Source organism: Pseudophryne corroboree, chromosome 2 (genome assembly GCF_028390025.1).
Source record: "Pseudophryne corroboree isolate aPseCor3 chromosome 2, aPseCor3.hap2, whole genome shotgun sequence".
NCBI classification, from domain to species: Eukaryota; Metazoa; Chordata; class Amphibia; order Anura; family Myobatrachidae; genus Pseudophryne; species Pseudophryne corroboree.
In genome coordinates, this window is record NC_086445.1 from 924502450 (window position 1) to 924520443 (window position 17994).

Sequence of the window (17994 nt, forward strand, 5' to 3'; positions counted from 1 at the left end):
GAGATGTGGCCGTCAGTGCTCCAACCAGCTCTAGTTCTATACGAGCCAGTCACTTCCTGCAGAAAATGACAGAGGCTGATGATGTGGAGGCCTATCTGACCACGTTTGAAAGGACTGCCGAGCGTGAGAACTGGCCGAAAGCACAGTGGGCCAGTCTGCTGGCACCTTTCCTGTCAGGTGAGCCCCAAAAAGCTTACTTTGATTTAAGCCCTGCTGAGGCTCGGGACTATGATAAACTAAAGACTGAGATCCTGACCCGCCTGGGAGTCACGCTGTCAGTACGAGCACAACGGGTGCACCGTTGGCTGTACGCCATGGAGAAGCCTCCGCGCTCCCAGATGCACGACCTTATTCAGCTAACAAAAAAATGGCTGCAGCCAGAGACATTAACTGGTCCCCAGATGGTGGAAAGAGTCGTCATGGACCGCTACTTGAGATCTTTGCCCATGGTCCTGCGCAAGTGGGTGAGCCATGGAAACCCGGGTACTGCTGACCAATTAGTGGACATGGTAGAGAGGTATTTGGCAGCAGAGGAACTACTGATGACCACCCAGCAACCCATAGATCCTCGACAGCGCCCTTCAGTAAAGACTGGTAAGACTGTTCCGTGGGAAAACGTTGCTGGGCGGTTAAGAGAACGCAAGGCTGGAGAGACTGTAAACACTGGCCCTGGAAACAGGCCAATGGGGCTAGAACGGTCTATGCTGCCCAAATGGGTTGATAATCGTGTGGTTAAATGTTTTAGGTGTGGTATGCCAGGTCATGTTATTGCCAATTGCCCAGTCACGCAAGAACCCATGCAATGTGATGCTGCCTTTGAATGTCGCAGAATGTCTTTCTTTGCTAGGTTAGCCTGTACTGTGGTACCTTCACCTGAGCTGGAAAAACAAATGTGTGATGTGTTCTTAGAAGGTAACCGGGTAGAGGCCTTGCTAGATTCAGGAAGTTTAGTTACCCTCGTGAAAGCTGGGTTAGTGAACCCCTTAAAGGTCCAGCAAATACCTATTGGGGTAACTTGCATACATGGGGATACCCAATATTATGCCACTGCTGAGGTGAATATAGAAACTTGTTGTGGGTCAGCAATGGTTAAAGTGGGACTGGTCCCTACCTTGGTGCATGAGGCCATAATAGGGAGGGATTTTCCTCATTTTTGGAAACTGTGGGAATCACGGTTATCAACAGATGTGAGAAGTAAAAAGCCAGTTGATAATACCGGTGATTTTTTGGATGTACGTGGGTCTTCGGAACTTTCTGGCCCTTTGCCTTTTGCTAGTTTGGCTGGGGAAGTGACAGATGGGGAGTCCAGTGAGGACCCTCTTGCCGGGAACAGAGACATAGTAGTTAGAACTGAAAGCGTGCCTGACCTGGAGGTAAAGAAGGATCTGTTTGCGTCTGAACAGTTAAAGGATCCTACCTTAATAAAGGCTAGAGAGAATGTTAAGATTGTTAATGGGGAACCTGTGGTACCAGGTGACAGGGTTACGTATCCCCACATGGCCATCTGTAATGAGCTCTTGTACCACATTGTCAAAAGGGGTGAGGATGTGGTGGAACAGCTGGTAGTTCCCCAGCCTTATCGGAGAACGGTACTAGATTTAGCTCATAGTCACGTTACCGCAGGACATTTAGGGGCAGAAAAAACCACTGAAAGAGTTTTACAAAGGTTCTTTTGGCCAGGGGTTTATAAAGAAGTGTCTGAATATTGTTCTTCCTGTCCTGAATGCCAGTATCATGCCCCTAGACCCCATTTCAGGAGCCCACTAGTTCCCATGCCTATTATAGAGGTCCCGTTTGACAGAATAGCCATGGATCTCGTGGGGCCCTTGTTAAAGTCTGCTCGGGGCCATCAGTATATCCTGGTAATTATGGACTATGCCACTCGATATCCTGAGGCTGTCCCTTTACGCACTATCACAACCAAGGCGATAGCTAGGGAGCTGGTGCAGGTATTTAGTAGAGTGGGAATACCAAAAGAAATTTTGACTGACCAAGGTACTCCATTTATGTCAAGGATCATGAAAGAATTATGCAAGTTATTTAAGGTCACTCACCTCAGGACGTCCATCTACCATCCCCAAACTGACGGGTTGGTGGAAAGGTTTAATAAAACATTAAAAAGTATGTTAAAAAAGGTTGTTGAGAGAGATGGGAAAAACTGGGATTGTTTGTTGCCCTACTTGTTAATGGCCATCAGAGAAGTTCCTCAGTCCTCTACGGGGTTTTCTCCATTTGATTTGTTGTATGGTAGACACCCCAGAGGGCTGTTGGATGTTGCCAAAGAGACGTGGGAAGGACAGCCCACTCCTTATAGAAGCGTTATTGAGCATGTAACACAAATGCAGGATAGGATTGCAGCCGTGGTACCTGTTGTCAGAGAGCACATGGAACAGGCCCAAAGTGCTCAACAGAGGGTCTATAACCGGAGTGCCAAGATACGGGAATTTGCTCCTGGAGATAGAGTTCTTGTTTTGGTACCCACTGTGGAAAGCAAATTCCTAGCTAAATGGCAGGGTCCATTTGAGATTAGGGAAAAAGTGAATGAGGTTAATTACAAAGTATACCAGCCGGGAAAGAGAAAACCCGAACAGATCTACCATGTTAACTTAATCAAACCCTGGAAAGATAGGTTGTCTCTGTCAGCGGAGCCTTGCCCTTCGGTGTCTTCACCCCGGTTGCTTCCCACAGTGAAGGTGTCAGAGACATTATCAGCTGATCAGAACAATCAGGTTAAAGAATTTCTCATCCAAAATAGGGAGGTATTTTCAGAGCTGCCTGGCCGAACGACCATAATAAAACATGACATTGTCACAGAACCAGGGGTCAGGGTTCATTTAAAGCCATATAGGATTCCTGAAGCTCAGCGAGAAGCTATTTCTGAGGAAGTTAAAACCATGTTAGAACTTGGAGTCATAGAGGAGTCTAACAGTGAGTGGTCCAGTCCCATAGTGCTCATCCCGAAGCCCGACGGTAGCATACGCTTCTGTAATGACTTTCGTAAGTTAAATGAGGTGTCCAAGTTTGACGCATACCCCATGCCCCGTGTGGATGAGCTTGTAGAAAGGCTGGGAACAGCCAGGTTTCTCACCACATTGGACCTGACCAAAGGTTACTGGCAAATACCTTTATCTGATAGCGCCAAAGAAAAAACAGCCTTTTCGGTTCCGGAGGGGCTGTACCAGTATAAGATGTTACCCTTTGGGTTGCATGGGGCTCCAGCAACCTTTCAACGGGCGATGGATAAAATTTTGAGGCCCCATAGAAAATATGCAGCTGCCTATTTGGATGATGTGGTAATTCACAGTACAGACTGGGGGTCACATTTGGTTAAAGTACAAGCAGTACTGGACTCAATCAGAGAGGCAGGGTTAACTGCTAACCCAAAGAAGTGCTGCCTCGCAATGGAGGAGGTCAAATACTTTGGCTTCACCATAGGCAGAGGTCTGATTAGGCCCCAATTGAATAAAGTTGATGCTATTCAAAACTGGCCTCGTCCAGTGAATAAAAAACAGGTAAGGGCTTTTTTGGGAATTACTGGGTACTATAGACGGATTATTCCTAATTTTGCGACCACAGCGGTGCCGTTGTCAGACCTTACCAAAGGGAAGCAGTCAAATGTGGTGAAATGGAACCCTGATGCAGAAAAGGCGTTCCAAGCGTTAAAAGTGGCTTTGTGTTCACAACCGGTGTTGATAACACCAGATTTTTCAAAAGAATTTGTGGTACAGACAGATGCCTCAGAGGTAGGGATAGGTGCTGTGCTGTCCCAAACCAGAGATGGGGACGAACACCCTATCATTTATTTGAGTAGGAAACTCAATGAGCATGAAAAAAGGTATGCCATTGTGGAAAAGGAGGCTTTGGCCATTAAGTGGGCACTAGATACCTTGAGATATTACCTCTTGGGTAGACAATTCAGACTAGTGACAGACCATGCCCCTTTAAAATGGATGTATGTAAATAGAGGCAAGAATGCTCGTGTAACTAGATGGTTTCTAGCGTTGCAGGACTTTAAGTTTACTGTCGAACATAGACCGGGAACACAATTGGCCAACGCAGATGCATTGTCTCGCATCTTCTGTTTGGGGGCTACAAGTGTTCCGGCCCCTAGGTCGAAACAGGGGAGGGGGATATGTGACAAGAACACTGGGATAGTGTTTGAGGGCAGGTATATTTGTCCCAGGTTCTTGTCTTACATGTTTTAGAAAATGTTAACTTCTAGGAAAAATGCTTTTTGTTTTGTCTGAACCTTTTCAGTTTGCTGTAAAAGCTGGGTAAAGGCTCTGAGAGAGAGATAAGGTGAGTTCTAGACATTGGGCCCAGTTCGGGTCTTTGGCCTCACAGAGGGCTAATCAGGGTTTCAGCTGTGTAAGAGTGATATAGTGCTTCTAACCTGATTAGTATGGGCAGACTGCCTGGGAAGGCTGCAGGATCTGTGTGTGAGAGACACGCTTTCTGATGCAAGTAAGCTATACAGTATGTACTGAAGAACTCTGTGTTTTGTTTAGTGACAGTTAGGAACATCTTATGTTTAGTTAGTGCCGGACAGGCAAGGTATTTTTATTTTGGGGTTTGTTTTATTTTCTGTTTCAATAAAACTGTCCGGGGTCAGTTGTACCAGAAACTGGACTTGTGTTGTTCCTCAGCTGCTGCGTGCTGCCATATTCCCCAGGAAAAGGCACCTTGCACCCCTACAGTGTTACAATATATATACATACACATATATATATATATAATTATGTATATATATTATATCTATCTATATATATATATATATATACGGTATATATATATATACATATACATACACATATATATATATACATATACGTGCCCAGACACATTTGAATACAGGTGAAATGCCTTACTTTTATTAAAAATACACTGCTTCATATGCTGCTCTGCCCCTGCACTTTGTGGTGGCGGCTAGCATGGTCCTGGCTCAGTGGTGGCGCAGTGCCCCGGAGTCTGACCAACTCCGCAAAGGAACATGGGAGGAGGAGCTGCTGCAGCCGGGCATGCGCAGCAGCCCTCCTCCCGGAGCGGCCGCCATATTTGTTAGGGGCATCATACACTGACTGCCCCATCAGCTGTGCCGGCGCCGTATTGTACCCTCACCGGCGCTACCGCAAGCGGCTCTGCTCAGATGTGCGAGTGCAGAGCCGCACGCGGCGCCAACCATCGGGTACTAAAGCAGACATCAATGTTCAGATTGCAGGCGTGCAGTGCGGGGGTGCCGGACATAAGGGGGTGCCTGTGCGCACCAGGCACCCCCCGTGCGCACGCCTATGCTTGTGACGCCACTGATACTTATACCCATTTTTATGTACCTCTCATGTAATGAGAGTATGTATTTTGCTAACAAAAACTTGCTTTTTATCATTTTTCACTATTTTTCATTTTGCCCAATTTAAGCCCCCAAATCTTTTTATTATGTATGACCTCTAATTCACTGTTATCCTATGTTAATTTGGCATTTTTGGGTGTACCGACTGATTTCCCCATTTTCACCTACACTTTTCACTGGTTTTGATGGCAAGAATTTTTGCACAAACCCCGTTTTCGCAATAGGATAGGTTGAACAACGGGAGTGCGCATAACCTCAAAAAGCGCCCTTTCTCAAGAAAAGTGAAATTTTTCACACAAGAGGTGTGAAAAGTTTACCTGCAAAATATTGCTGTGTTTTCGCAGCTAATTGGATGTCCCCCGTGGCCTACTAGCCAGCACCCTGGTGCCATCTATTTAGCCGCAAATGGAAATAGAGAAGCTATGAGTGAGATGCATATGACTGTCACACGTAGTTGCTCATAGCTTCCTAGACTTATCCACAGAGCTAAAAATTGTGGAAACCGGAGTTACATGCAACTCTCTAATTTTAGTGCAAGGTAATTATTGGTGCAGTTCTGGACTATTGGCACACGAATTGCCACTAGTCAGAGAATTTGGGAATTAGAGAGAGGTCGGTTGACTTCTCTATGGGCTTAATAATCTTATGAGACAAATCAATATGCTGCAAACCAGAGCTCAAAGTGATCTTGGAGAGGCCGTGGAACTCCCCTCTCTCCCAAATGGGCGCTTGCGATATATATGTAGTGCAAAATGAACACCTCCACATGCAGTGCTGGTGGTTGTACTCCTGCAAATTTTATCAGGCATGCCGGTGGTCTGGAGGTGCTTCGTCACGTACTCTGAGATGGTGACTTGCATCTGTGCAGAGGCAGACCTTGGACAGACGGCGCCCAGAAAATATGCGTATGGTATTTCCACTTCTATGATATTCTCTAGACTTAAAAATCCTGAAATACAACAATTATCAGAATGTGCTTCCAATAAGCTTAATGAATAGAACAAACATGCCATCATCATTGTAATTAGTCAGCTGTACTTAAGCAGTGTGATCAGACAAAATCCTCGTCTAGCAAATTTCTATAAAGCCCAAATGTTCCATAGTCTTGAACTCCTAAGAGAGATTACACCATAAAACCCTTAGTCCTAGTGTGTGACACTGAACAAAGACTGATGAGAGCATAAAAAAACCCAAAACATTTTAATTATCATATTTAAATCAGAGGTGAGCAGGTTCGGTTTCCTGAGACCCGAACCCTACCGGACTATCTGAGCCCGGCTCGGGTTTTCCCGCCTGACTCGGAAATCAGAACGAGGCCAAACGTCTACATCCTGCTGTCGGATTCTCATGGGTTTTGGATTCCATATAAGGAGCCGCGCGTCGCCGCCATTTTCACTTCCGGCATTGAAGAGTGTAGCGAGAGGACGTGTCTCCGAACCCAGTGTCTGTGTGGGAGGGAAAGTGGGGTGGCGATTCCAGTGCTGTCTTGTGCTGCTCAGTCCGGTGTAGTGTCTTATGCTGCATCAGTACAATCACAGTGGTGGTGTCCTCTGCTGCCATATGTCCAGTGCTGCTGTATAAGTCTAGTCCAGTGGTGCTGTGTTATGCAGCATCAGTCCAGTGGTGGTGTCTTGTGCTGCATCAGTCCAGTGGTGGTGTCTTGTGCTGCATCAGTCCAGTGGTGGTGTCTTGTGCTGCATCAGTCCAGTCACAGTGGTGGTGTCCTCTGCTGCCATATGTCCAGTGTAGCTGTATAAGCCCAGTGCAGTGGTGCTGTGTTGTCCTGCATCAGTACAGTGGTAGTGTCTTGTGCTGCATCAGTCCAGTCACAGCGGTGGTGTCCTCTCCTGCCATATGTCCAGTGCTGCTGTATAAGTCTAGTCCAGTGGTGCTGTGTTATGCAGCATCAGTCCAGTGGTGGTGTCTTGTGCTGCATCAGTCCAGTGGTGGTGTTTTGTGCTGCATCAGTCCAGTGGTGGTGTCTTATGCTGCATCAGTCCAGTCACAGTGGTGGTGTCCTCTGCTGCCATATGTCCAGTGCTGCTGTATAAGTCTAGTCCAGTGGTGCTGTGTTATGCAGCATCAGTCCAGTGGTGGTGTCTTGTGCTGCATCAGTCCAGTGGTGGTGTAGATGGGCCTGGTGTTTGTGCCGCACACTTGTGTCGCTTAGCTTAGTCATACAGCTACCTCATTGCACCTCTTTACTTCTTTGCATGGGTGTGCTGTTTGGGGACTATTTTTTTTAAGTGCCATCCTGTCTGCCACTGCAGTGCCACTCTTAGATGGGCCAGCAGTGCCAGATTAAGGTCCAGATGGGCATGGAGCTGAAATGTATAAAGGGCCTAGTGTACGCTGCCGCAGGGGGTGTGACCAGCATGGTGGGAGTGTGACTACTTATATGGGGGTGTGATCTGTGCCATGGGGTGTGACTAGCATGATGGTTGGCATAGCTACCCACCTTACTTCATCCAACCTCAATCTCCCTCCTCCCTCCTCTGTTTGCTTTGAAGCATACAACATCTAAAAAAAAAAACACTAAAAAACACAAACTATGGTTTATTAATGAAACAAAATTAATGTTATTGAGGTAAGTAATATTCTAGGTACAAAAAAAGGCCCAAGTTCTGTGTTTTTTTTGTGTGGAAATTTTTGGAAAAAATACTGTACAAAACCAAAACCAGTCACAGCAAAACCATACGATGACTTTAATTCATACATTTATACATCTCTAATCCATACATATATACATCTGTAATCCGGGTTGCAGTTATGTGACCGGCGGTCTCACAATACCGGTCCCTAAATCCCGACCGCTCAGACTCATGATGGATTGGACTATTCCCACTCGTGGTGTACACCAATACAGTGGTAATAGAACCTGTGGCGAGCGCAGGCAGGGGCTTGTGGCGCTTGCCCCCCGCTGGTATTCAGCTGCTGGGATACCAGCGTCGGTATGCTGACTGCCGGTCACGCATACCGAACCCTGTAATCCATGCATATCTTCATTCAGCATATGGAAGTAGTGGAAGACTCTCATTCAGCATATGGAAGACTCAGAGTCTTTTAGTCACGCAAAAGTAAAAACAGACACAGGGCCTGATTCAGAGTTTCAAGCAAAGCCAAAAAGCACAGAACTGTGCAAAACCATGTTGCACTGCGGGTGGGGCAGATGTAACATGTGCAGAGATTTAGATTTGGTTGGGCTATATTTTTTTGTGCAGGGTAAATACTGTCTGCTTCTGCATGTATCCCACAAACACTGGACAGCTTTATTTTTATACTGCAATTTAGATTTCAGTTTGAACACACCCCACCCAAATCTCACTCTCTCTGCACATGTTATATCTGCCCCACCTGCAGTGCAACACAGTTGTGTGGTTTATAAGGGGTGGGGGGTGGAGGTGTGGTTTCCGTGTGTACATTATACACACACACACACACACACACACACATGTGCACGCGCACACACACATGTGCACACACACACACACATACACATACACACACACACTTGGAAAGAATGCTGCTGCACTCAGGGTCGTGTGATGAAAAAGTGTATTTAAAAAAAGTTTGTCACATCCAAATACCAATGTTTGGGGACCCTTAGTCCCTTTGTCAAGGTGTGGTCCCTTTGCCAAGGTTTTGTCCACACCTTGACAAAGGGACTAAGGGTCCCGAAACTTTTGTATTTGGATGTGACAAATATTTTTGAAATACACTTTTTCATCCCTGAGTGCAGCAGCATTCTTTCCAATTGTACGTATTCTACAACTGAGGGCACAAGGGCATTTATGATACAAGTAAGTGGAGTGCCAGACTAATACTACACTAATATATGTGTGTATATATATATATATATATATATATATACATATCTATATATATATCTATATATATATATATATATATATACATGCAGTGGTCGTAGTGGAAATTTTGAAGTGGTGGTATGGAAAAGTTAAGGATGCGCTCCAGAAAAGGGGGCATGGCCACTCAAAAGGGGGCGTGTCCAGTGTAGTAGAACCCCTTATACTATCTAGTACTGGTGCTCCTTTCACCTTATAGCACACGGTACAAGCCGAAATTCACAATATAGCACACGGTACAAGCTGAAATTCACATTATAGCACACTGTACAAGCCAAAATTCACATTATAGCACACTGAATAAGCCAAAATTCACATTATAGCCCACTGAAAGAGCCGAAATTCACATTATAGCACACAGAATGAGCCAAAATTCACATTATAGCACACAGTATGATCCACATTTTACATTATGATACACGGTATGATCCACAATTCACATTATGTCACACGGTATGATCCACAATTATGGGAGAGGGAGAGTGACAGCAAGGACATAGGGACAGTGACAGGGAGAGTGACAGCAGTGACAGGGAGAGTGAGACGCCTACCTATCCCCTATTGATTATAGGCACATTGCCCCAGGGTCAGGTTGGAGTGACCTGGGCCTTGCGCCCAGATCACCCTTAATCACCTGAGGGGGGCACTTATTAACTGGGCCTAGCGCCCCCTAACTGCGCACAGGCCAGAGGCCTGACTTCACCCACGGGCATAGCAGCCGCCTAACATGGGGCCAGTTGGGTGACCTGGCCCTAATACCCAGGGTCACCTTATTTACCTAAAGGGCCACTGTGAACTAGGGCCTTATGCCCTCTACATGGAGACAGGCCTAATGCCTGAATTAACCCCACAAGCCTAGTGCCCGCCTACTGCGCCACAGGCCTATAGCCTGATTGTGCCCACGGGCCTAGTGCCCGAACCCTGATGGTCTGGGGGGGGAAGGGTGTCAGGTTCCCTCACCGAGGGCCTACCTGTCCTGGTGGGAGATGCACCAGGGGGGAGCTACGTTAGCTCTTTTTCTTTCCACGCCTGGTGGCCTCTCCGGTCCTCAGCTTCTATCTTCTGCCGCTGGCCCATCCTGGTCAGCACCGCCGCCTCTTCTGTCTTCTGCCAAGCGGCGCCGACTTTTCTTCCTCCTGGAGTGCGTCTTCTGGCCTCTTCGGCGGCCACCTGACCTCTTCGCCGCTCTTCCGCGCGGCCTCCTCTCTTCTCCTCGTCCCAGCGGCATCTGATGTCAGATGCCGGGGGCGGGGCCTATGACAGGGCGAGCGCTGATTGGCTCGCCGCAGCCGCCTGTGATTTGCCGCTGATCCGTGAGCCACGATTGGCTCACAGATGGTGCCAATCTTTAAATGCCTCCGCCGCTGCAGCCTCATCAGCGCTGGGATCAGACACTTCATCCCAGCGCTGTCCGCCGCCACGTCCTGCCGGTCCACCAGCCATGGGGACAGACACACTGCCCCGCCGCTGTCTGCTGCAGAGTCCTGTAGGGGCCGCAGGTCCCCTGCATGCTGCTGCAATAAAAATAAAAAAAAACTTCCGGGTCTGTGGAGAAGTGGCAGTATGCCATACCGGCGCATACCTCCCCACTTCGACCACTGTATGTATATAAATACATACATACATACATACATACATACATACATACACTACCCCATCTGTGTTGCCCTGGACCTACATGCTCCCGTACCTTCCACTGGGGGCATGTTATAGCAGAATCAAACGTGTATTATAGGTGTGTAAACACCTTTAATACACGTTTGATTTTGCTGTAACATTTTCCGAATGTCGTCTCTTCATTATTGGTAAATATATCACGGCTCTTAAGAGCATCAGTATTTTTAATACGGCACCACTAGGCCAAAAGTGTCTTATTGAGAAATTTAGAAAGAAATGTTAAATTAAGTAAATTGTATATGTCATCCTTAAGTTCAATTGTGTGCTGAAGGGCAAGATTTTCTTGTTTGTCCACATATTATGTGATTGGCAGCCACCAGCACTGGTTTTGCCTATTATATTGACCATAAATAAATTGAATTGGTTCTGGACCGCCAACCCGGGGCACCCCTGCAAGTGTTCCGAGGCACCCCATGGTTCCGCGGCACACAATTTGAGAACCACTGTCCTATGCATATACTGTATACCCAAAACCATTTCTCAACTAATAGCCAAAAAGCTGATTAATCCTTCAGTAGAAATGCCAGGCTTATTATACACTGCTCAAAAAAATAAAGGGAACACTTAAACAACACAATGTAACTCCAAGCCAATCACACTTCTGTGAAATCAAACTGTCCACTTAGGAAGCAACACTGATTGACTATCAATTTCACATGCTGTTGTGCAAATGGAATAGACAACAGGTGGAAATTATAGGCATATAGCAAGACACCCCCAATAAAGGAGTTGTTCTGCAGGTGTTGACCACAGACCACTTCTCAGCTCCTTTGCTTTCTGGCTGGTGTTTTGGTCACTTTTGAAAGCTGGCGGTGCTTTCACTCTAGTGGTAGCATGAGACGGAGTCTACAACCCACACAAGTGGCTCAGGTAGTGCAGCTCATCCAGGATGGCACATCAATGCGAGCTGTGGCAGGAACGTTTGCTGTGTCTGTCAGCGTAGTGTCCAGAGCATGGGGGCCCTACCAGGAGACAGGCCAGTACATCAGGAGACGTGGAGGAGGCCGTAGGAGGGCAACAACCCAGCAGCAGAACCGCTACCTCCGCTTTTGTGCAAGGAGGAACAGGAGGAGCACTGCCAGAGCCCTGCAAAATGACCTCCAGCAAGCCACAAATGTGCATGTGTCTACTCAAACGATCAGAAACAGACTCCATGAGGGTGTTATGAGGGCCCGACGTCCACAGGTGGGGGTTGTGCTTACAGACCAACACCGTGCAGGACGTTTGGCATTTGCCAGAGAACACCAAGATTGGCAAATTCGCCACTGGCGCCCTGTGCTCTTCACAGATGAAAGCAGGTTCTCACTGAGCACATGTGACAGACGTGACAGAGTCTGGAGACGCCAAGGAGAACGTTCTGCTGCCTGCAACATCCTCCAGCATGACCGGTTTGGCAGTGGGTCAGTAATGGTGTGGGGTGGCATTTCTTTGGGGGGCCGCACAGCCCTCCATGTGCTCGCCAGAGGTAGCCTGACTGCCATTAGGTACCGAGATGAGATCCTCAGACCCCTTGTGAGACCATATGGTGCAGTTGGCCCTGGGTTCCTCCTAATACAAGACAATGCTAGACCTCATGTGGCTGGAGTGTGTCAGCAGTTCCTGCAAGACGAAGGCATTGATGCTATGGACTGGCCCGCACGTTCCCCAGACCTGAATCCAATTGAGCACAACCCTCATTTTGACTTGTTTTAAGGACATTACATCAAAGTTGGATCAGCCTGTAGTGTGTTTTTCCACTTTCATTTTGAGTGTGACTCCAAATCCAGACCTCCATGGGTTAATAAATTTGATTTCCATTGACAATTTTTGTGTGATTTTGCTGCCAGCACATTCAACTATGTAAAGAACAAAGTATTTAATAAGAATATTTCATTCATTCAGATCTAGGATGTGTTGTTTAAGTGTTCCCTTTATTTTTTTGAGCAGTGTATATATATATATACAGGTTGAGTATCCCATATCCAAATATCCGAAATACGGAATATTCAGAAATACGGACTTTTTTGAGGGAGAGTGAGATAGTGAAACTTTTGTTTTTTGATGGCTCAATGTACACAAACCTTGTTTAGTATTTTTTTTAACATGTGTCATTTCCCCGATTTCTCGATGGATCGCCAATCAGCAGATCAGCAGTGACGGCCGGTTGGTGAATCGCAGCCACTGATGTATGGGGCCCAAACTTGCAGAAAGAGTGTAAAGCTGTTCAGATGATAGGGCTGTTCTAAACAGAGTGTGACCGTTTGACCAACGTCTGCTGGGAGGGATCGGTCTGTATGGTCACATTCAGATTAGGTAGCATCTTGTGACCAATAGCTCCAGTTCACCTGGCGCTGGCTGCGGGAGGTCTCAGTCCGTTTGTGGTATAGTAACCTCAGAGGTTCTGAGTCAAGACTGTGTGGTTTTAAATAAAATAAATAAGAGGGTGGTGTTCTGCGCTCCTTAGCTGGATAATTATACGTTATGAGGGGTGTGTGTAGCTAGCTTAATGTGGAATCAGTGTACTATAGCATCAGACACTAGTGGTCCTTATCTGGCCCCCGAGTAAAATAATAAGTTCAAAGAAAGGGGTTATTGCCTAAATTTGGTGCAAATGCCAATATCTGCAAAAAAACAGTATATGTGTTGTATAGAAGGATTCAGTGTGATATTACGGCTGATGGAATGCCGGCGGTCAGAATACCGATGCCGGTATCCCAATAGTGTAAATCCCAACAGGGGGAAAGTAAGACTGTTGCCCCCTACCCCCTAACCATAGCCCTCCCTTTCCGCAGCCTAACCCTAACCTTCCCCCTTGAGGCGGGTTCACACTACGCAATTAGGAATTGCTGGTGGTGCACGATTATATCGTTGAACGATATAGCGTTCAACGATATAGTGCGCACACACTGAACGTTATCGCTTAACAATACTGTTCAGTGACTTCACAGCCGGCATTCCCGAACATGCAGATCAGCCCATCATTGACGGGTTGAGCTGCATTTCAGCTCAATATTAGTGGTCGCTGAACAGCGTGCGGGAGCTCGCATCGTTCATCGGTCACCAATATTACATACACATTTATTTCACGGTAAGGACAATACGTGTTTGGAATTCCCTGCCCGAGGGAGTTGTAATGGCGGAATCTGTCAACACCTTTAAGAATGGGTTAGATAAATTCCTATTGGATAAGGATATCCAGGGGTATGGTGCATAGTCATGCATTATAGTTACTATTTAGTCAAATCATCATGCAGAGGACACCACAAATAGGTTGAACTCGATGGACAATTGTCTTTTTTCAACCTCAGATACTATGTTACTATGTTACTATGTCATTATCATTTATTTTTTAAACTAAAATCGCCTAGTGTGTACCCCCTTTAGTGCCTAAACCCAGTGCCGTAACTAGGCATTTTAGCGCTGTGTGCAAGAAACAACAGTGCCCCCCCCCCCCCATGTTAGATAGGGGCAGTGCGCGCCGTAGGTGTGCAAAAAATTTATAGGGGCGTGGCTTCACGGGGAAGGGGCGTGGCCACAAAATAATAGCAATTCATACTACGTTGCACAGTAGTCTACATTATTCAAATTACGCTGCACAGTAGCGCCACTACACCAGGTAGAGCCCCTTTTATACATTACAGCAGACAGCGTCCCCCTTTTTACGCATTACAGCAGACAGTCCCCCTTTTTACACATTGCGGCAGCCAGTCCCCCTTTTTACACATTGCGGCAGCCAGGCCCCCTTTTTACACATTGCGGCAGCCAGTCCCCCTTTTTACACATTGCGGCAGCCAGGCCCCCTCTTTACACATTGCGGCAGCCAGTCCCCCTTTTTACACATTGCGGCAGCCAGTCCCCCTTTTTACACAGTGCGGCAGCCAGGCCCCCTTTTTACACATTGCGGCAGCCAGGCCCCCTTTTTACACATTGCGGCAGCCAGGCCCCCTTTTTACACATTGCGGCAGCCAGGCCCCCTTTTTACACATTGCGGCAGCCAGTCCCCCTTTTTACACATTGCGGCAGCCAGGCCCCCTCTTTACACATTGCGGCAGCCAGTCCCCCTTTTTACACATTGCGGCAGCCAGTCCCCCTTTTTACACATTGCGGCAGCCAGTCCCCCTTTTTAAACATTGCGGCAGCCAGGCCCCCTTTTTACACATTGCGGCAGCCAGGCCCCCTTTTTACACATTGCGGCAGCCAGGCCCCCTTTTTACACATTGCGGCAGCCAGTCCCCCTTTTTACACATTGCGGCAGCCAGTCCCCCTTTTTACACATTGCGGCAGCCAGTCCCCCTTTTTACACATTGCGGCAGCCAGTCCCCCTTTTTACACATTGCGGCAGCCAGGCCCCCTTTTGTCCCCCTTTTTACACATTGCGGCAGCCAGGCCCCCTTTTTACACATTGCAATACAACAAATAATTTTGATCTCAGATGCGCTAGCTCTGAATGGCAGCCTATAAGAAAGAGTAGTGTCTCACAACTTCACCACAATAATTTACAATGTATATAGATATTCTTTCTCACAATGGCGCATATCAGAAAAAAAGTAAGTCCTTACTCCAATTATTTGAAATAGGTCCACAAATTCTTTTATCATGTAGTGGGTCAGTTCTCCTCAGTATTTGATGATGAATTCTTAATCTCAAAAAGAAGAAATGACAGATCTGGTGCAATATTGTCTGATCAAATGAGCAGAGTGTATTCAATTAAACTCACATTGAAATCATATAAACAAGCCTGTCACCACAATCAATGGGTAGGTGTCATCACAGATGTCAGGTCCCCTTCTATTAATCGTCCCAAATCAGGGTTCAGCGACCGAGAAACAAGTTCTCAAACTGCTCCAATCTGTGCCTCATTAAACACATTGCGGCAGCCAGGCCCCCTTTTTACACATTGCGGCAGCCAGGCCCCCTTTTTACAGCCAGTCCCCCTTTTTACACATTGCGGCAGCCATCCCCCTTTTTACACATTGCGGCAGACGGTGACCCCCTGAGAGAGAGAGAGAGAGAGAGAGAGAGAAAGAGAGATATACTTTCCATCTCCCTGCTGGCAGTCAGGCTCCTCGTGCAGCTCCCTCGGTGCAGGCAGTGAGGTGAGAAGGAGGGAGGGGGAGCAGGGAGCCGCAGCAGCGCTATGTCATTGGTAGTAAGCGCCGCTGCAGCATCCCCCTCTCCTTCCGTATTGGCTGCCCGGCGCTGCTGTGGATGCTGGGATGGAGGAACCGCATCCCAGCATCCACAGCAGCGCCGGGCAGCCAATACAGGAGAGGGGGATGCTGCAGCGGCGCTTACTACCAATGACATAGCGCTGCTGCGGCTCTCTGCTCCCCCTCCCTCCTCCTCCTTCTCCGCTGCCCGGTGCTGGTCCTCTTCTCCCTCCACAGCGCGGCGCACGGCGCAGAGGCGGCATGTAATGAGTCAATTTGACTCATTACATGCCGCTGGCCGTGCGCCCTCAGGGCAACTGCGCTGTGTGCCAAGCCCACTTGGCACACACGTAGTTACGGCCCTGCCTAAACCTACCCCCTCCACCCATGGTGCCTAACTCTAACCCCCCCCCCCCCTCAGTGATGCCTAACCCTAACCCCCCCTTCCCACAGCATAACCCTAACCTTCCGCCTCCTAGTCACTGAAGTTCTCTCTTGCCCAGTGTCAGACTGCCTGCAGTAAATGTGGAGGTCTAGGATGAAAGTACAGAGCGACAGTTCCTTTACAGTACTCACTGCTCGACTGATTTCCTGTCCTGCCGTCAGGTGTTCTTGCTGGGATGAAAGCATGGTAATTAAGCTCCTTTTCCCTTCCCTCCATTAGAGTACCTGCCACTGCTGACAGCGGGATTTTCCTCTCCCAAGAGGTTAGCAAATTGCGGGCATAATTCAGTGAAGGGGCGTGGCCTAATACTGCGAGTGGGCGGGGCTATGATCCGGTCAGCAAACAGAGAAAAAAATTGGTCCATTAGGTTCCCTGCGTGTGCCACCGACCACAGCTGCAGGCGGGTGGCTGGCGGACTGCTGATAATGCCGGAGGGCTGGTCCTTAGGGAAATACAGGCTGCAGTAGCAGGAAAAATATTGTTCCTGTTTACAGCAGCAAAAACATCTGCACTTTCTGTGGGCCTGTTTTGGAGGGTGGGCTTGGAGCTGCAGCTCCATCTGACCCATTGTTAATCCGGCCCTGTGGGCCAGGTGTTTGTGCCGCACACTTGTGTCGCTTAGCTTAGTCATACAGCCACCTCGGTCAGGGCCGGTTTGAGGGCCCTCTGCGCCCCGGGCAGGAAATGGGGGCGTGGCTTAATACAGGGGGCGTGGTCAGTTACGCCCCCTGTATAGTAATAGCGCCGCTTAAATGCTGAGCGGTGCGCGATGACGTCATCGCGCACCGCACAGCAAAAGGTCCTCTCCACGAAGGGAAACTAGACGCGTAGCGTCTAGTTCCCTTTGTGGAGAGGACCTTTGCGGTGCGCGATGACGTCATCGCGCACCGCTCAGCAAAGGTCCTCTCCACGAAGGGAAACTAGACGCTACGCGTCTAGTTCCCTTCACAGGGGACACAGCTCACAGCCGGGGGACACAGCGGGCAGCGGAGGGCACAGCAGTGGCGGATCTTGCCATGGTGCGGCGCCCTCCGGAAGGCGGCGCCCCGGGCAAAAGTCCTGCTTGCCCGTGGCAAGATCCGTTACTGACCTCGGTGCACCTCTTTTTATTTTTTGCATCATGTGCTGTTTGGGGCCTATTTTTTTAAATCGGCCATCCTGTCTGACACTGCAATGCCACTCCTAGATGGGCCAGGTATTTGTGCCGCACACTTGTGTCGCTTAGCTTAGTCATACAGCCACCTCGGTGCAACCATTTGGCCTAAAAACAATATTGTGAAGTGTTCAGAATAGACTGGAAATGAGTGGAAATTAATGTTATTGAGGTTAATAATACCGTTGGATCAAAATTACCCCCAAATTCTGTGATTTTAGCTGTTTTTATGTTTTTTTCAAAAATCATCCAGATCCAAAACCAAGACCAAAACACGAGGGTGGTTTATGCAAAACCAATCCAGATCCAAAACACGAGCATGGAACCAGAACCAAAACCAAAACGCAAAAAGTGCCCGCCGCACATCTCTAATTTAA